The following is a 19829-nucleotide window of genomic DNA, read 5'->3' as shown; positions in this document are numbered from 1 at the left end:
CTATTTGATGCATTTTCTTCTCCCGCAATTGGTTCTATTACATTGCCTATTGAGGTCCATAACAAATCCCTTGATGTGAACTTTGCTATTATTCCATCTTCCAAACAATTTCGTGTGAAGCTTGGCTATCCTTGGCTGTCTTCCATGAAAGCTATTGCTTCTCCTATTCATAAGTGTTTGAAATTTCCCCATAATGGTGAAGTTGTTACTGTCAATCATAGCCTCTTTAAACCAGCTGAAAGAACCTCTAGCGTTCCTATTGATTACTTTTGGCCTAAACAATTCCAATCTCTTCCTCCGCGAAGTGATCATCTTTTCAAATCTTATCAAAAGTGGAAAACAGATATGATCCTATCTTTAAGTGAACCTAGAACACCTAAACTTGACATTCCTATCATTCTTGAGAAGGAAGTTCTTCCTTTGAAAGATAAAACTAATGTCTTTCCTCAAGAAGATTCCCAACCCATCCCTATGGATGTGACTATGTCTATGTCTAATAAACTTCCTAAAAGTAGACCTATCCCTCCTCGTCATGATGGACTTGGTCTCCTTCCTAAACCAAAAATTCCTCCTTTATATGGAGCAGTTCCTCCTCCTTCCTTTTATAGAGAGAAGAGACCTTCCTCTTCTCCTATTATTCAGCCTAAGAGACCACAACCTAAACACCCAAGTGATAGGGATGAGAACATTCCTCCTCCTCAATCTTCTTCACTTCCTACTAAGACTAGACAAAATCGTTCTGCACGTGAACGCCGACGAAAGCGTCATCTTAGGGCTCAAGCAGTTGCCGCTCAAACTTTACAATCTCCAAAAACACCTTCAACGAGCATTATTCCATTTTCTCCTCAGCCGGACATTGAGCGTAAATCTCCTAAACATAAGATGCATGATGGTCTTGATCCTGTGTGAGTTAAAGATCCTATTTTTATAAATCTTGATGATGATATAGATGAAAATGTTATTCATGATGAAAATATTACTTCTCTTGCTTCTGATAGTGAATATGAACTTGTTGATGTTGATAATCATTTATCTAATGAATTTTCTAAAGCACTTATCCTAGCTCCTAGACAAGAACAATGTGGCTCGGAACATGAACATAGCCCTTGTTTGGATCTTGTGATAGCTCCATCTGCCATGTTGAATGTTCCTCCTCTAGCGTGTTCCCTGCCTTCCCGAAACATTGATCAACAAGATCGGGGGGTAGATGATGTGCTAGACTAGTTACATTAGCATAGCAGATTCTCTCCTCCTCTCTTGTGTTACTTCTTCTATATGTTATTCTCATTCTTCTATTTTTTGTCCTTAGTGTTGTCTACTTGAGGACGATGCAAAGCATTGAGATCTCTCGATCTCTCTCATGTTGACTCAAAAGACACATGTGTTCCCTTCTTCTAGGTGACCTTCCTTGATTGGGGAATGAAGAACAATTATGCATACATATATATGATATATACATGACTTATCATACAGCATACTGACCCCAAGGAAAGTGAAGTCACCTTGTGCTTTGTGTTTTGTGTCTATTATCCTTGGGCTTATCTCACACTTGGGGGCTAAATCCTTGCGATAACCTGCTCCTTTCCTTTCTCATTCTTATGTGTATCACTATGTTAAAACAATCACCCCTGGTGAGGCGTGTGCGATCGCTTTAACGTAGGGGGGCATACATCCCATTCATATCTTTTCAAGATACTTGAGAATTTCTTGGCAAATTTAGCTTTGCCTTGAAAATTCTTGATATCTTTCTTGCATGACTCATAGTGAGGGAACCTTACTACTGACAGTCATGGTTCTCCCTCGTGATCTTCCCTTTTACTTTGTCAATCGAAGTCGTAAGATCCTTAGTCCATTGGGGGCTTGGTGTGTCTTGCCTCCTTGACGTGGTGAAATTTTTTCAATGTTGTTTCCTTGTACTTTACCAGAAGTATGAGCATACATACTCCCACTAAAGTGGGGGCTAAATGTAGCGTCCTAAAATTGCGACACTTGCAATTTCGACTGCATTTCGGTCTTCACGATGGCGACGCAACACGCAACCTGAATGGAGACCCCGAAGCTTGCTCACGACACCAAAAACTACATTTTTCAAGTACCCTGGCCTGAACCTCCTTGCACCCTGATGTCCCGGGAGGTGGGACCAGAGCGCCCAGCGCCCTGGTCCCTCAGGACCAGGGCGCCCAGCGCCCTGGTCCCCAGGACCATGGCGCCCAGCGCTCTGGTCCCTGGGTCCTATTTTGGGCCCGGTCTCCTAAGGGGTCTCGGGTCTTTTTGTTTGCAATTTGGAAATTATCATTTCCTGGTCAGCCTAAGGTCGAGAAAATCAGTCTATCAGCCCTAAATGACAAGTATATAAACTACATTTTCCTCTTTCATTCGATATGATGGAAAAGGCGTGGAAACTATACTCAAGCATTCAAGCATTCAAGCATTCTTTCAAGCAATTGATCATTCTAAGTCTCCATTCAAGGCTAAGTGTTGCATTCAAGACAAGGATTCAACCATTGAAGAAGAGATCACATACTACATACTACAACATACAACATACAACATCTATACCTTCGCACATAAGGATACAAACATCCTTAGAATAAGGTATTAGTACTTGTTTTACAGTCAGTTACATTTACAGCTCTTGCTCATTTCTTGGTTAATTCCAAAACCGGGGTTTGACCTAAAGGCAAACCCCTAATCCCTAACCCCCCAATCGTCTTTTCTTTTCTATGTGTAGGTTGCAGGTACGCAGCTGAAATTGAAGATCTGGAATCCTTGTGCAGAGACGAACAGATCCCCCTTCATTTCGCAAATTTTTCGGAGGACCGTGGCACCGGGCGCCATCGTCCCGACAACTTTTGCTCAAATTTGCAGGACAGCGCCGTATCGACATTTTATTGCTAATTCCAGGTTTGCAGCTTCATACTGTATTCCTATCTCAGTTTATAAAGTGAATCTTTGTCACTTTCTATGCATTCCTAGCTCAATTCTTCTATGCACATTCTTTACAAAAGAGGGTAGCCTTGCTGTCTTAACCCTTGAAACTCATTTAGCATCCAATCTTGCATTGCGTGGGATTGGATCTTGTGGGTTTCAACCCCTCTTTTGAATGTAAATTCTCCCCCCTAAGTGAAAACCATCGAATCCTAGCAAACCTCCCTTCTCTCTCCTTGGAGTTGGAAGAGGGGAGAGCAACTAGGGTTCGATTGCGATTTTTCCACTTTACAACCATATTAAGTGTCGGTTGTATCGTATGTTCCTTTCCCTTAAACTATCATAAAAAACTTTAAAGCATACTTGTAAAAACTCTGATGAATGAGTACGATCATCACTTATGTAGAAGTGATACTCTCTTACAATCTTTCTATCCTCCTCTATGTTATCATCTGCATGCATGAATGCTATGTGTAGAAAAATAGAAACTTGTGTAGAGTGATAATACATAGATTGCACTACATTTTGAGGTTGTAGTGTATAATTTTCGATGAAATCAATGATACAGACAATGGTGCCAAGAGGAAATGTGTCCTTACATAACTTGAATTGCTCATCTAACCAACAAGCTCTATGCATATGCATTATGTACGCATAAACTAGTTTCTCTTGAAACATTTTCATAAATTCAGCTACACATATATCACTTTTCACTAGCTCACATCTCTTCAAATATTTTCCATCTTTAACTCCATATCTAACTGTCTTGTATTTTCCGAAAGAAACTAGTTTTGTACCAATTTCATGTGTGCTCTCCAAATGTACACATCTTGGTAAACGTTGTAAACCACCACATATAGAACAAGAACCTTCCAAACAAGGCATCTTATATGAAATGCAGCCATCATGTCTATTACATAGCACACTTGAAATAAATTATCTTACCGACTTAGGAGGTGCTTGTATATTGCATTCCTGCAAAACATTGTTAGTGTGCAAAGTAGAAAAAATATGATGAAAAATGTCATAGTGCATGGAAAATTCACTATGCATCCTACAACAACACATGGTGTGTACATGATTAATCTTAATATAAAAAGGTTTTGTCATTTCAAAAAAACTTTGAGAAACTCTTATTTGAGGAAACTTTTGAAGGAATCTTTCATAAAATTTAGTTTGAGTCATATCCAAATAGTTTTTGGCATGTGGCTCATGATTTTTAGACCCAACTCACCTTCTAACAACATCTCTTTGGTTGGGCAAAACTCTTGTGTTGTCATGCCAAAAATTTTCAATTAATGTTCTTAGTGCATCAACAACAACCTTGTCTTTGCATGGTAGTCTACCCGAGAACGATCAAAGATAATTATTGTTAGGTTCCTCTATTTTTTCCCACATCTTTAATGCTTTACTTCATGTTGTTCTACTAGTGTTTAATGACTTACTTATTTTTCTTATAAAACTATCTCTTTTTATTTTCTTGCTCATTATGGTTGATCTAATGACATGTCGAGTATCATTAGAGTCTTTAGTACGTGATTTTGAACCAATAGCTTGATATGCATCAAATAGATTTCTCACAATAGTTCTTTCATTGTTACTTTCAGATGATCTTAGGCCTAGAATTTTCATTGTCTCTCTAAAATTCAAATTTTTAATCATTTGAACAATTAATTGACATCTTGCGGTTTGATTTAAGTTTTCAAAATAGTTTTGCCATATTATTTTAACCATTCTCCTACAAGTTCGTTCATTCATTTTATTGGGCATTGGCTTCAATATATTCTCATCAATGTCAATTAGATACTTTGGTTTCCTATGAATGATTCTAGGAGGTGTTAACATCGGTGCATTATGTGCATTCAATTCATCAAATAGAGAAGGTGTATGTTCATCATTTAATTGATTATTCAATGTAGTATCTTCTTCAATTGCATTAGGTTCATACGGTAAATCAAAAGTCTCTTCTTCAATTGCATTAGGTGCATTATGTTCATTTGGTAAATCAAATTGAGATGTTGAGGATGACATACCTTCTTCTCCCATTGTTCTTATGTCACGTAATTTTTTCATAGGCTGCCTTTGTCTTTCCTTTTCAACCTCTCATTGTTCTATCATTCCTCACTTGTTCTTTCCCATGGTTGATATTGGTTGTCCTCAATATAATCATATTACATATATATGTAAAAAAAAGTTCATATGCAAACAAATAACCATAAATATGCATCTTATTACTATTTTTTGGAATCAGACTATTAAACAATCATAATACTATTGACAAAACTAATAAGAACAACAATTCAATTATTTTAAATCATGCAAAAACAAAAAAATCACTTACTTCTATGTATAAAATAGTGATAGAAGTGTAGAAACAGTTCCAGTGGGGCCTTCAACAACCTCAAAAACTTCTATTGAGACCATTGAGGCTCTTGGGAAACTAAAACTATGTCTATGTACTGCGCACATGCTACATTAATAACCACGTATGCGTTGTTAGTCCATAAAATGTTGGCAATCCCAACTGTATTTTTTTTCCCATTTTGTACTAATAAGTAGTGCGTACGTGCTCCTAAGCCTAAAAAATGGTATCAGAGGTTAGCAAATAATGGGCTTAGTACCCCATATGTGCTTACAAGTAATAAGTACCATGTATGCGCTCCTACACCTTAAAAAAGTTATGGCAGGGCAGTGAACTAATAGGTTTAGTACCTTGTACGTGCTATTGGTAGTAGAAAAAATGTGAATGAAAAGGGAGGGAGGGAGAGAGAGAGAGAGGGAGAGGGGGGAGAGTAGGGGAAGGGAGAGAGGAGGTGGGGCTGGAATGGAAGGAGGGAGAGAGGGAGAGAAGAAGGAGGGGGGGAGGGAGAGGAGAGGGGGAGGGAGAGGAAGAGAGATAGAGAGGGGGGAGAGAAGGTAGAGAGAGGTAGAGGGAGGGAGAGAGGTAGAGAAGAGAAGAGGGGGGAGGGTGGGAGAGAAGAAGGGGTATGGAGGAAGGGAGAGGGAGAGTAGGGGGGAGGGAGAGAGAAGGAGTGAAGGAGGGAGAGGGAGAGAGGGAGAAAGAGGGGGGAAGGAGGGAGAGAGAGAGAGGGAGAGAGAGAGAGAGAGAGAAAAGAGAGAGAGGGAAAGAGGGAGAGAGAGAGAGAGAGAGAGAGAGAGAGAGAGAGAGAGAGAGAGAGAGAGAGAGAGAGGTATGGAGGAAGGGAGTGGGAGAGAGAGAGAGAGGGGGGGTAGAGTAGGGGGCAGTGAGAGAGGAGGGAAGGAGAGAGAGAGGGGGTAGGGAGGGAGAGGTAGATGGAGGGAGAGAGAAAGAGGGAAGGAGGGAGAGGAAGAGAGAAAGGAGGGGAGAAGGGAGAGGAAGAGAGAGAGAGTGAAGGATGGAGAGGAAGAGAGAGGGAGAGAGAGAGAGGGGGAGGGAAGGTAGAGAGAGGGAGAGAGGTAGAGGGAGGGAGATAGGGAGAGAAGAGGGGGGAGGGAAGGAGAGAAGAAGGGAGGGACCTATAATGACACCAAATAGCACACTATAGAACCTATAACGACACCAAAAAGTGTCCTAAGGGGTCATAGAACACCATATGACCCTTTAGAACACCATATGGTGCTGTTATAGGTCATTGGTGCCCTGAAGGGTCGGTGTCCTAAGGGGTCACAGGACACCATATGACCTCTTAGGAAACAATACGACCTCTAATGACACCTAAGGGGTCATATGGTGGGCTAATAAAATGATATATTAAATTTAAAGTTATGAATAGAACATCATACAATACAACACTGGTGGTTTAGTTTTGATATAAATAAGTTAGACCATTGTCAGCATAAGAGAGACTCCAAGCGAAAAAACAACGAGGCTTCATGAAAAAGAAATTGTAAGAGCTTGACCTAACCCTAAGAGTACTGCCTAAGTTATAAAACATATGATGCTATTAAATTTGCAAGGTTATAGGACTGATCTTTATTGTGACTATAGTAATTACAAAAGAAGAGAAAGAGGGAGGGAGAGAAGAAGGGAAAGAGGGATGAGGTATGGGGCAAGGGAGAAGGGGAGAGTGAGAGAGAGGTAAGGGGTATGGACAAAGGGAGAAGGGGAGAAGAGGGAGAGAGAGAGAGAGAGATCAAATCCAGGACACAATATGACCCTTAGAACACAATATGACCCCTAAGAACATCTAAGGGGTCATAGGGTGTCCTAAGGGGTCATATGACACTATATTATCCCTTATCCAACCATAGGACCTATAACGACACCAAATAGTGTCCTAAGGGATCATAGAATACCATTGACCCTTTAGAACACCATATGGTGTTGTTATGGGTCATTGGTGTCCCGAGGGGTTATATGGAATCCTATGACCCCTTAGGACACCATCTGGTGTTGTTATGCATCGTATGGTGTCTTAAGGGGTCATATGGTGTCCTAAGGGGTCACAGGACACCATATGACCTCTTAGGAAACAATACAACCTCTAATGACACGTAAGGGGTCATATGGTGGGCTAATAAAATGATATATTAAATTTAAAGTTATGAATAGAACATCATACAATAGAACATCATTAGTTTAGTTTTGATATAGCTAAGTTAAACCATTGACAGCATAAGAGAGGCTCCTAGCGAACAAACAAGGAATCTTCGCTAAAAAGAAAAGTGTAAGAGCTTGACCTAACCCTAAGAGTATTTCCTAAGTTCTAAAACATATGATGCTATTAAATTTGAAAGGTTATAGGACTGATCTCTATTGTGACTATAGAAATTACAGAAGAAGACAAAGTGGGAAGGAGAAAAGAAGAGAAAGAGGGATGGGTTATGGAGGAAGGGAGAAGGGTAGAGAGTGAGCGAGAGAGAGAGAGGGATGGGGTATGGAGGAAGGGAGAAGGGGAGAGAGAGAGAGAGGGAGGGAGAGGGAGGGAGGGAGAGGGAGAGAGGGAGAGAAGAAGGAGGGGGGAGGGAGAGAGAGAGAGAGAGGGATGGGGTATGGAGGAAGGGAGAAGGGGGGAGAGAGAGAGGGGGGAGAGGGAGGGAGGGAGAGGGAGAGAGGGAGAGAAGAAGGAGGGGGGAGGGAGAGGAAGATAGATCGAATCCCAGACACAATATGACCCTTGGAACACAATATGACCCCTAACAACATCTAAGGGGCTATAGGGTGTCCAAAGGGGTCATATGACACTATATTATCCCTTAGCACACCATAGGACTTATAACGACACCAAATAGTGTCCTAAGGATCATAGAACACCATATGACCCTTTAGAACACCATATGGTGTTGTTATGGGTCATTGGTGTCCTGAGGGGTCATATGGTGTCCTATGACCCCTTAGGACACCATATGGTGTTGTTATGGCTTGTATGGTGTCTTAAGGGGTCATATGGTGTCCTAAAGGGTCACAGGACACCATATGACCTCTTACGAAACAATACGACCTCTAATGACACTTAAGGGGTTGTATGGTGGGCTAATAAAATGATATGTTAAATTTAAAGTTATGAATAGAACATCATACAATAGAACATCAGTAGTTTAGTTTTGATATAGCTAAGTTAGACCATTGTCAGCATAAGAGAGATTCCAAGCGAACAAACAACGAGGCTTCGCTAAAAAGAAAGTGTAAAATATTGACCTAACCCTAAGAGTACTGTCTATGTTCGAAAACATATGATGCTATTAAATTTGCAAGGTTATAGGAATGATCTTGATTGTGACTATAGGAATTACACACTTGATTTATTTCATGGGTATGTATCGTTCCAAGTCATTTGACAAGTGATGATCATCATATACTACCACTGCCATGCATACAACAATCTTTAATTTCTTTAGGTGACAGGCGTTGTGTAACAACATGGGAACTCTTGTATACCCACCACTATCATTCTCCAGGACATCATCTGTGTTACTCTCCCTCTTTCTCTTCCTACCAGTTGTTTCCTTCTGAAAAAGATATTGCAGGTACTCTGACTCATCATGTTGCTTTGTTGACACTATTTTCCACATCTTCTTTGCTCATTAAAAACACATTCGAGAAGAATATTGTTGCAGGTTTCCTTGTTTGTCATGGTAATGCACCAATGGTTCAATTTCAAACACTATTCCTCCTATTCAATATACACACACAAATCCATCAATCAATTTTCTTAAGCGAGCTTACATGATAAAAATCAAAGAGGAAGTTGCAGACAAGAAATAAATTCACTTACTTCTATAAAAGTGCAAACACAGTTGTAGTGGGGTATGGAGGGAAGGAGGGAGAGAAGAAGAGAAAGAGGGATGGGTTATGGAGGAAGGGAGAAGGGGAGAGAGTGAGAGAGAGAGGGATGGGGTATGGAGGAAGGGATAAGGGGAGAGAGGGAGGGATGAGGTATGGAGGAAGGGAGAAGGGGAGGGAGGGAGGGAGAGAGAGAGAGAGAGAGAGAGAGAGGCACCTTGTATGTGTTTGAGAGTGGGAGACAATACACTTATATGTGTATATATATACTTAATATATTATATATATATACATATATATATATATACACATATATATACATATATATATATATACATATATATATTTATATTTATATAAATATTATATATTATATGTATATACACATATTATATATACAATATCATATTATACAATAGCGCGTACACGTTGTTTATAGTAAAAAGAGTGCATACGTGTTGTTTATAGTAAAAAGGGCGTTTACGTGTTGTTTATAGTAAAAAGAGCGCGTACACGCTGCTCACACCATAAGTACCCCATACACACTTTTGACTATTTAGGCTTGGAAATAGGCTTGGATAACAAAGCTATGGTTTGGAAGTTTGATTTCCCTCCATTTCTCTCATTTTTTACATGTTTTAATTTATCAACTTGGTTTATCAACTTTGTCATCATCAGGTTTACACTTCATCAAGTGGGTATTTCTAAAATTGCCACCATATTTTGATCCATCTTCTGAGATTTTTAACCATATAATTATTTTTCAATTTGAACAACAATAACATATTATTATTGAATTTCTTTTACCAGTGTCTCCATAGTTCTAACAAACATAGGTGACCCATTTTTTTAATAACTTTTGATATACTTATCCAAATTTAATTTTTTTTATATATTATTGTAGTGTACTTGATTCTTGACAATTTAAAACAAATAAATTGTGTTTTCGATTTGTTTAGTGCAACTTATTCTTTGTGAACGAATAGGTACCTAATTTTCAGAATGTGCTCGATTGGAAAAATCATAAAAAAAATATACTCAACAAAAAATTACAAAAAAATAAACATCTTCTAGTGCTCACTCTTAGCTATCTTTTTTCCAAAGGATTTGTCAAAATACTAAATCTAACTATGACTTTTTTGATGTGCACGTTAGACAGTATGTTATGTTTTTCAGAAAAAATCAGGGTCTGTTTTTTTGTGCACGGTGGATTTGACCCCCTTAATGTTATCCAGTTTTGAAAAAGTTTAGTAGTTTGGAAACTAGATTCAGAGTACTACAATATTTGTTGTTTGATTATCTTCATATCTCTAGTGGATGACTTTTAAATTTTGCATCCAAGTTCAGGTTCACTTGATTTCAGAAAAAAAGTCTACACTTATACCCCCCATTTTGACCACCATCTTTGTGCACTTACCCATCTGAATTATGGTTGAAATTTCAGCACTTTTTTGGTGCAAATTAATTCACCCCCTCTCTCAGTTTGTTGCATTCTTGCCAACAATTGGTATTAGAGCTAGATCCTCTTGAAGAAGCTTGACTACTTAAGGAGATCTGGGATGGAAACCTTTGCTTTCAAGAAGGATAGTCCAAGATTTGATGGAATGAACTACACTTTCTGGAAGAGCCAAATGCAAGTTCATTTTAAATGCATTGGAGAAGAGTAGTATAAGATTACTAAGAATGTATGCAATGTTCCATAGAATGGCCCTTCTACTTTGGATGAGATAAAGGAAGAATAATTTGATATTAGAGCCAAGGAAGTATTGTTGAGTGCCTTGTCAGATTCAAAGATGACTAATGTGATGGTCTTAGAGATTGCTAATGAGATTTGAGTAAATTTTAAGACCTTGCATGAAGGTGATAGCCATGTGAATATTGCTAAGTTGGAGAGCTTGAAGGGTAAGTATGAGAACTTGAAGATGGGTGAAGATGAGAATATTACTTCTTATATGCAAAAAGTGAGTGAGCTTGTGTATGGAATTAGATGTCTCAGTGGAATTTTAGAAGAGTCTAAGATTGTTGCTAAAGTTTTGATATCCTTTCCTCCTACTTGCAAGCATAAATTTGTTGCTATTGATGAGATCAAAATTGTGACAAATGTGACAAGAGACATGTTGATCTGTAAACTTGTTGCTTTTGAGCTGAGTGAGTTTGGAGACTCTCTTCCTAGGACTAAATCTGCATTCAAAGATACTATTTTTGGGAAGCAGAGACATGATCTAAGAGAAAGTTCTACAAGAGTATGTAGATATGAGAAAGAGATGAAAAAGATGGAAGATGAAGAAATAGAGCTTGAGGAGCTTGAAGCACTTATTTCTAGAAGATTGCCTAAAGGTGTCGGTGAGTATGAAAGAAAGTTACCTTTTAGTTTGTTTTCATGTAATAAGATAGGACATTTGGGATTAAGGTGTCCAAAAAGAGATAGAACTCCTAAAAAGCCATTTAAGCCGTATAAGCCTAAATATCAAAAGAAGTGTTATTATGTTGCTGATGAAGGTGTGACAGATGATGAGTTAGATAAGGGTAATTCAGGAGATGAATTTGTGTTCATTTCTATCAAGGAATATGATCATGTAACTATAGATTCTACAATCTTCACTAATACAAAGAAAGCTTTAGCTACCAAAGTTGAGGAGAAAGATGAATGGGCAATTGACAATGGTTGTACTCATCATATGGCAGGTGATGAGAGTAAATTTGTGAACTTGGAAAAGTATTATGGTGGTATAGTAAGATTTGGTGATAACAAAGCTTATGTAATCTGTGGTAGAGGTTCTATTTCTCTTGACGGTAAGAATATTATGGTGATGTGTTGTATGTTGAAGGTTTAAAGAATATTTTTTTGAGTTTTGGTCAGGTGTTTGATAAGGGATATAACTTGAAATTCAAGAATGGTAAATGTGAGATCTTGAGTAGATTCGAAACTAAGATTGTATCAGGGACAAAGACTAAAGGTAATATCTTTCACTTGAATGCTAGTGGTAAAAGTTGTCTAGTTGCTCAAATTGATGAAAGTTGGTTAAAATATAAAAGGACATATCATGTAAATTTTGATTGCATGGTTAAGATAAGTTCTAGTCAGGCATTAAGAGATCTACTAAAGTTAATAATTCCTTCTAATATAGTATGTAAGGAATGTCAATTAGGGAAGCAGACAAGAGTTACTTATAAGAGAAAACAACATAATTTTAATGGATTGTTGGATCTTGTACATACCAATCTGTATGGCCCTTCTAGAGTGAGAAGCTTGCAGGGTGATAGGTATTTCATGCTTCTGATTGATGACTATTCAAGGATGATGTGGGTTACCTTCCTAAGGGAGAAGTTTGCAACATTGGAGAAGTTCAATATTTTCGAAGCTAGAGTTGAAACTGAGACTGAAATAAAGCTAAAGTGTCTGAGATATGATAGAGGTGGAGAATTCACTTTCGGTAATTTTAATGTATACTGTGAAGAGCATGGAGTTAAGAGAAAGTTATCTTCTCTTAGGAGACCACAACAAAATGGTGTTGTAGAGACGATAGATAGTTAATGAAGCTACTAGAACCATGATGATTGAAGGAAATGTTTTGCATGTATTTTGGAGAGAAGCTTTGAGTACTATAGTATACACTCTTAACAGGGTAAATGTCAAAGGTGATACTGGTAAGACCATGTATGAGCTATGGTTTGGTCATGCTCCTACTGTTAAGTATTTCAGAATTTTTGGTGGTAAATGATACATAAAAGTAATGAAGATCTTGGAAAGTTTGATATTAGAGGTTATGAAAGAATCTTTCTTGGTTATTCAACTAAAAGTAAGGCCTACCAGTGTTATAATAAAAGGTTGAGAAAGATGGTTGAAAGTGATAATGTGAAGGTTGATGAAGGAAATATAAGACAGATAAGATCTTGTGGATATGAATATGATGATAAGGATGCTAGTATAGATAAAGGAAAGCTAGTGCAAATCCAAAGTCAAGTTCAGAATGCTCTAGAAAAGTCTAAGAATGAAGGTACAAATGCTAGTGCTGAAGAAAGAGTTCAAGAACCTTAAATTCAAGAAAATCCTAAAACTTTTAAGTATGAAAGGTTGAATTATTCAGAAAATCAAATTATTGGTGACAATAATAAAGGTGTGATTACTAAAAGAAGACTTGCTAAAGAAATTTGTTGAACTTCTAAGATTGAGCCTAAGAATGTTGAATGCAAAGATTAAATCTTTGAAAGAAGAATTGAATCAGATTGAGAAAAATAATACATAGATTCTTGTTCCTAGATCTAAGGATAAAAATGTAATTGGAACTAAATGGGAATTCCATAATAAGTTGAATGAATAGGGTGAATTTGTCCAAAATAAAGCTAGACTTGTTTGTAAAGGTTATTCACAGATGGAAGGAATTGATTATGAAGAGACTTTTTCTCTGGTATCTATAATTGAAGTTGTTAGACTATTTCTTTCCTATGCTACTCACAAATATTTCAAGGTAATCAGATGCATGTCAAATCAACATTTCTTAATGGAGAATTGGAAGAAGAAGTTTACATTAAGAAACTGGATGGATTTCAGCTGACAAATGAAAAGGATATGGTTTTCCAATTGAAAAAAGCATTTTATGGATTAAAGCAAGCCCCAAGAGCCTGGTATGGCAAATTGGATAAGTATTTGATGAAGCTTGGATTCAATAAGGGTAATGTTGATAGTAATGTTTAATTCAAGATTGATCAAAATAATATCTTGATTGTTGAAGTTTTTGTTGATGACGTTATCTCTGGAGGAAATGATTTCCTATGTAAGAAGTTTGCTAAAGAGATGCAGAATGAATTTGAAATATCTATGATTGGTGAAATGAAATTCTTTTTGGGTTTGCAAATTACTTAGTTGGATAAAGGTATTTTCATATCTCAGTCTAAGTATGTGAAGGAATTGTTGAAGAATTTTGGTTTTGAGGATTCTAAACCTATTGGTACACCTATGGTGACTAGATGTAAGCTCACAAAAGATGATGACTCTCCAAAGCTAATCAAACCAAATATAAATCTATGATTTGTGGTTTTTTGTATTTGACTCAGACTAGACCTGATATAACGAATGTTGTGTGCCATGTTGCTAGATTTTAAGCTGATCCTAAGGAAACTCATGTTACTTTTATAAAAGAGGATATTCAAATATTTTAAAGGAACTGTTAATTTTGGTTTATGGTATTCTAAGAATGATGACTTTAATTTGAGTGCCTTTATAGATGCTGATTGGGCAGGTGATGTTGATGATCAGAAGATACTTACTATAGGTGGTGCATTCTTTTTGGGTAAGAAGTTGGTTTCATGGGCAAGTAAGAAGCAAAATGTTATTTCCTTATCTATTGCAGAAGTTGAATACATTGATGCTACTAGAAATTGTACTCAGGTAATTTAGATGAAGCAGATGTTGAAGGATATAGGAGTTATTTATGAAGATCCTATTTCTATATATTGCGATAATTCAAGTGCTATCAATATCTCAAAGAATCTAGTGTTGAATTCCAAGATAAAGGATACATCAATCAAGTTTCATTTCTTGAGAGAGAAGGTGAATGAGAAAGAAGTCAAATTGGAGTATGTATCTACAAAGGAACAAATTGTAGATATCTTTATGAAGCATTTGCCTAAAGATACTTTTGAGTATCTCAGAGAGAAGTTAGGGGTAATTTCCCCTCTTGATGAGACCTAAGGTGCATAGATTTGCATCAGTTTGGTGAACTTCACAGAGGTATTTTATGCTCTGGATTGATGAGTGAGGTTGCTAGTCAAGGGGAGTAGTCAATGTCAGTGTTGGTGATTCAGATGTTCAAATTTGTGAGAGAAGCCTAATTCCTAAGCCTTTGTCATTGATGTCAAAGGGGGAGAGAAGCATGTGAAAAACCTTGAAGTATTTTGAGTTGTCTATCAAAGGGGGAGTTGATCTTTGTGATTGTGAGCGAAATTGTTGAGAGTTGATTTCTTTCTTTGTATTGATGGTTTTTCACATTCATATGTTGTCATCAATGTCAAAGGGGGATTTTTTTGGATATTGGCTAATATGTTACCATTCATGTCAACATATGTGGATATTATGGATGAGGAGATTGTTGGAAAGTTTTATGTGTTGCAGTTTGATTGGATGCGTTGGTTTAGCCTATGTATTACAGATGAACTGATGCCATTTAAATATTTTCTAGTATGTTTTCTGTAGATGGTTCATTTCCATTTGTAAAGATCTACACGATGATTTGATCAAGCTATGAGATCCAGTAATGGGATGTTATGTAGTTGTTCATGTTATTCAGTATTCTAGTTTGTGCTCTATATTGCTCTGGAATTTCTATTTCTTTGGTTGCAAATGAATGGAATGTGTTCTGGATGTTGTTGTGTGTCCTCAATTAGTTTGGTTCATGATTTGGATATCCACAAGAAAATCTTTTAGGTTGATAGTTAGTTATATTGGCATTCTTGTGCTCTGGTAGAGAGATGATGATAATTCAGGTGATCTGAGTTATTGTTATTATTGTGATGCAATTCATGTTGCTTGTGAATGTTTCTAGATCATTTTCTATGCATATTGGTGGTATGCATTGATTATTGTGCATGTTATTGAAGATTTTCCTTGTCTAGTGATGTTCTTCATGTTATACGACATTCTTGGTAGTTGTAGCATGTTGCGAATGGTCGAGCTGTAATTGTTGGAGGTGTTTCATATTTGCAATATTGATTTCAGTCCAGACTATGTCTTAGCCAACATTGTTTTGGTCCCCATGCCTTGTTGTAGCATGTGAGGATATTCTTTTATAATTTATATTAAGGTTTTAGCCATCCTTTATTTCATGGGTTGACAGTTTGTATAGATATATGTAATAATCATGTGAGGTGTATGCGAGTGTCTGCATTTTATATGCGAGTGAATGGTCAAGTTGGATGTGTGAACAAGGGATTTGATCTTTCAGAAGTGTGAAGAAGAGAAGTTGGATGGTAGAGAAGACTGTGTGCTTAACCAAAACTATACTCAAGCATATGGAGATGCTACTTTCATAGTTCATATGACCCATATTGTAGTCCGAATGTTTTTGTAAGTTAGTGAGACTTCCTATAAGGCAGTGAGCCTTCCCTTAAGGTTGTAGCCTTTTTGGGTTTCTTATTTTGAGTAGTGAGCTCTAGGCAATGTACGTGAATGCATGTGCAGTCCCATTTTAATATTCACATTTACTCCTAATGGGGTATTATCTCATTGTGGGTAGGTTCCCACCATGGTTTTTCCCTTAACTGGGTTTTCCACATTAAAAATCCTGGTGTTATGTGTGCTATTGATGTGGTGTTGTTTAATGCTTTAACTATTCATTATCAAATATGAATTATGGTTTAAGTTGTAGTAGTTTTTGGTGCAAAATAATTCACCCCCCCCTCTTATTTTGTTGCATTGTTTCCAAAATCTATAACAATGCATTATCTCAAAACTTCCCAAACTGTCTATGAGGATCCAAGCTTGATGATGAGCATATTGAACACTCCAATTTTAAAAAAATTCTCCTTTTAAAGACATTTATTTTGATCAAAGAGTCACCCTCTATAATAATTTTTGTAATTTTCAAAGATTTAGTAGTAGCAATTATTGTAACAAAGCATGAGGTTCAACTAGATTATTTGAACCATTTGTCGATCTCATTGTAGATGCCACAATATTTCTCCCTGAGTGGGCTTTATTTACACAACCACTTAAAAAAATTCTCAGGTTGTCTTTTGCACTCCCATCAAAATTTAATTTAATTTTCCTCTTAGGAGGAGAAGCCCAATTGATTGTATTTTTGTTTAATTTTGGTTTAGTTTGCTTGAAAAGGCTTCTTTGAAATGGTAATTTTATGTGATCTCAAGTTTGAGGTGGCACGTGTATGAAGATGAATCCCATTTCAGAAGAAATTTATGTGTTAGAGAAAACATCACTAAAAATAGGTACACATTTTTTAGAAAATGGGTTTATGTTATGCATCAAAAGTCTTAATCCAAAATTTAATAACAATTACACTTTTTTATAAATTATGGATATTTCTTATTTAAAAATGGGCAACCATTATTTTAAAGTATGTATTTTGAAAAAAATTGGGGTACTTGTTATTTAAAAAATGGATACCTATTATTTGTTTTGAAAGTACATGTTATTTTAAAAATGGGTACATGTTATTTTAAAGTATTTATTTTTTACAGAATATGTACCCATTATTTAGAAAATGGATACTCTTTATTTAGAAGTTTTTTTTGTTTTTAAAAATTCCTACACACTCATTTTCACACAATAAATAACGGGTACCGATTACATTTTAATAACAATTACCAATTATTTTTAAATTGAAACCCCAACCTACCCTTAACATTTGACTTATTTCTTAAAAAGGGCATGGAGAGCCCAACTATTATCCTTGGACCTACAAGTACAAGACCATGTCGATGTTAATAGAAAATAGTAGCTCTCAACTTATGTCTTATGCCCTTTTATAGAATTTATTTTACAAAATTAAAACCAATCATAGACTACGATGTGAAGATTTCAAATATATAATTATTTGAAGGGTTTGATTATTTTTCTATTTTGTAATTGATTTTTAATGAAACTAGTTCATAAAATTGAAATATTAGGTTTTTTAATTTCATTAATGATTTTATATTTCTTATGTCTTTTTGAAAAAAATTACATGGCATCAATGTAAACACAATTATTTTCAAAATGAAAAAAAAGGATGAAAAATGATAAGTTTAGGTCTAATTATGGTGTTTGTACATGAGGAATTATTGAAATAACAATTAGGGCTAACAAAAAAAATATTACGAATAAATATTGCAAGACAAAAATACAAAACAATATTCTCATCACTCGTTAATGTCTTACATCTTTTCCCAAGAGAATTCGGACAAGCACTCTTAAATAGTGGGTTTTAGAAATTCCTATTGAAAATAAATTTATATCATCTGGGTATTAAACTAAATTACATATGTAAAACTATACTCAAAGTACTACATTTCATATTATTAAAAAATTTCAACCTTCAAGTGTTTGAAATTTTTAGAACAATTGTGACAAATTTTGAATGTCAAGAAAAACACTTCTACTTTGGGCTCCTTTTAGGGACTCAACTTCTTGCAGACACCCAATCCTTAAATCCAATATGAGAATAGAGATTTGGTCAGTTTTGTTACTGTAACATATGTGTTGACTACTTTAGAAATAGAATATTCAATTTTGCATCAAACTTGTTTAGCATCCATATGTTTTGTCCTAAAGATCCTTTCATTTCTCCCCGAACAGATGTTGCATATTACCAAGATGGAAAACTCTCCAAATGTAAGAAAAATGACATTTACTATAAGGGATGGGCCAACTTGAGAAAATATCACAGAGATAATTTGTGTTTGATCTTGTTTTCCATGATGTCTATGTTGGCAATTGACACTCATCAAGTAAAACAAATGGCCTTTAGTGTTGTCATTGATAGTAACTCATCTCTAGGTAAAAATATTTTCTATCGGGATTCATTGATTTATCATTTTACTTTGATTGGGTCAACTGGTATTCACTACACTCAACCAATAAATACACTTTGCTTTACGACCGGTTAAGTCTTGGTCCCGGTAATGTGTATTTGGAACCCGGTTAAGGATGTGACCTAACTAAGATATCTTGTGTCCCCGATAATTTCTTTCATGGAATTTTTGGTAGTGTGTGAAGGCTGACATGGTCATCAGGATTATGCATAATATACCTTGTGATCCGGCAGCCGACAGGTTTATAATTCTTCATTGAGGCCGACATGTTCAACAAGTTAAAAGGGTATTTAAGGAGATATTTTAGCGATGGATTTGATATGTGCTGGAATGCGATTTTGATTGTGAATTAGTAAAAAATTAATGGTATTCTTTTTGGTTAGTGAAAGGAAGTTTTTGTGCACAGTATCAACCGGTAGCAGAATAGGGAAAAATAGAGTATCAGTCAAAATTATGGTTCTTAGTAAGAAAAAGATTACCTTTTGATTGTAACACATTCTATTTGCATTATTTTTGTTCAAAGACAATTTCAACATTGATCACTATCAATTAGATTTTTAATCATATTACAAAGTAATTATTTGATCAATATTTGTATATCTTAAACTAATTACTATATACTTTCATCTATTAATAATCAATTAATTACTTTATAAAATTGATTTATTATGTAATCACTTGACTATCAATATTCATCCATGTAACTTAAGAAGTGACCTTGTGTTTCCCTGTGCTTTTCTTTTGAATAAGTACTCATTTATAAATTAATAAAAACTGATCCATCTAGTTATTAAGAAAAAAGACAAACTCAATTTTAAGTGATATATAGAAATATAATTATGAAATTAAAATCAATTCTTTAACTATATTACAGATATAACCATCAAAATAAAAGCTAACCTACCTTCTATATACTTTCATCTATTAATAATCAATTAATTACTTTATAAAATTGATTTATTATGTAATCACTTGACTATCAATATTCATCCATGTAACTTAAGAAGTGACCTTGTGTTTCCTGTGCTTTTCTTTTGAATGAGTACTCATTTATAAATTAATAAAAACTGATCCATGTAGTTATTAAGAAAAAAGCCAAACTCAATTTTAAGTGATATATAGAAATATAATTATGAAATTAAAATCAATTCTTTAACTATATTACAGATAT

The sequence above is a fragment of the Cryptomeria japonica genome, chromosome 3, assembly GCF_030272615.1.
Source record: "Cryptomeria japonica chromosome 3, Sugi_1.0, whole genome shotgun sequence".
In the NCBI taxonomy this organism is placed as follows: domain Eukaryota; kingdom Viridiplantae; phylum Streptophyta; class Pinopsida; order Cupressales; family Cupressaceae; genus Cryptomeria; species Cryptomeria japonica.
Note: the sequence above shows the minus strand (reverse complement) of the source record.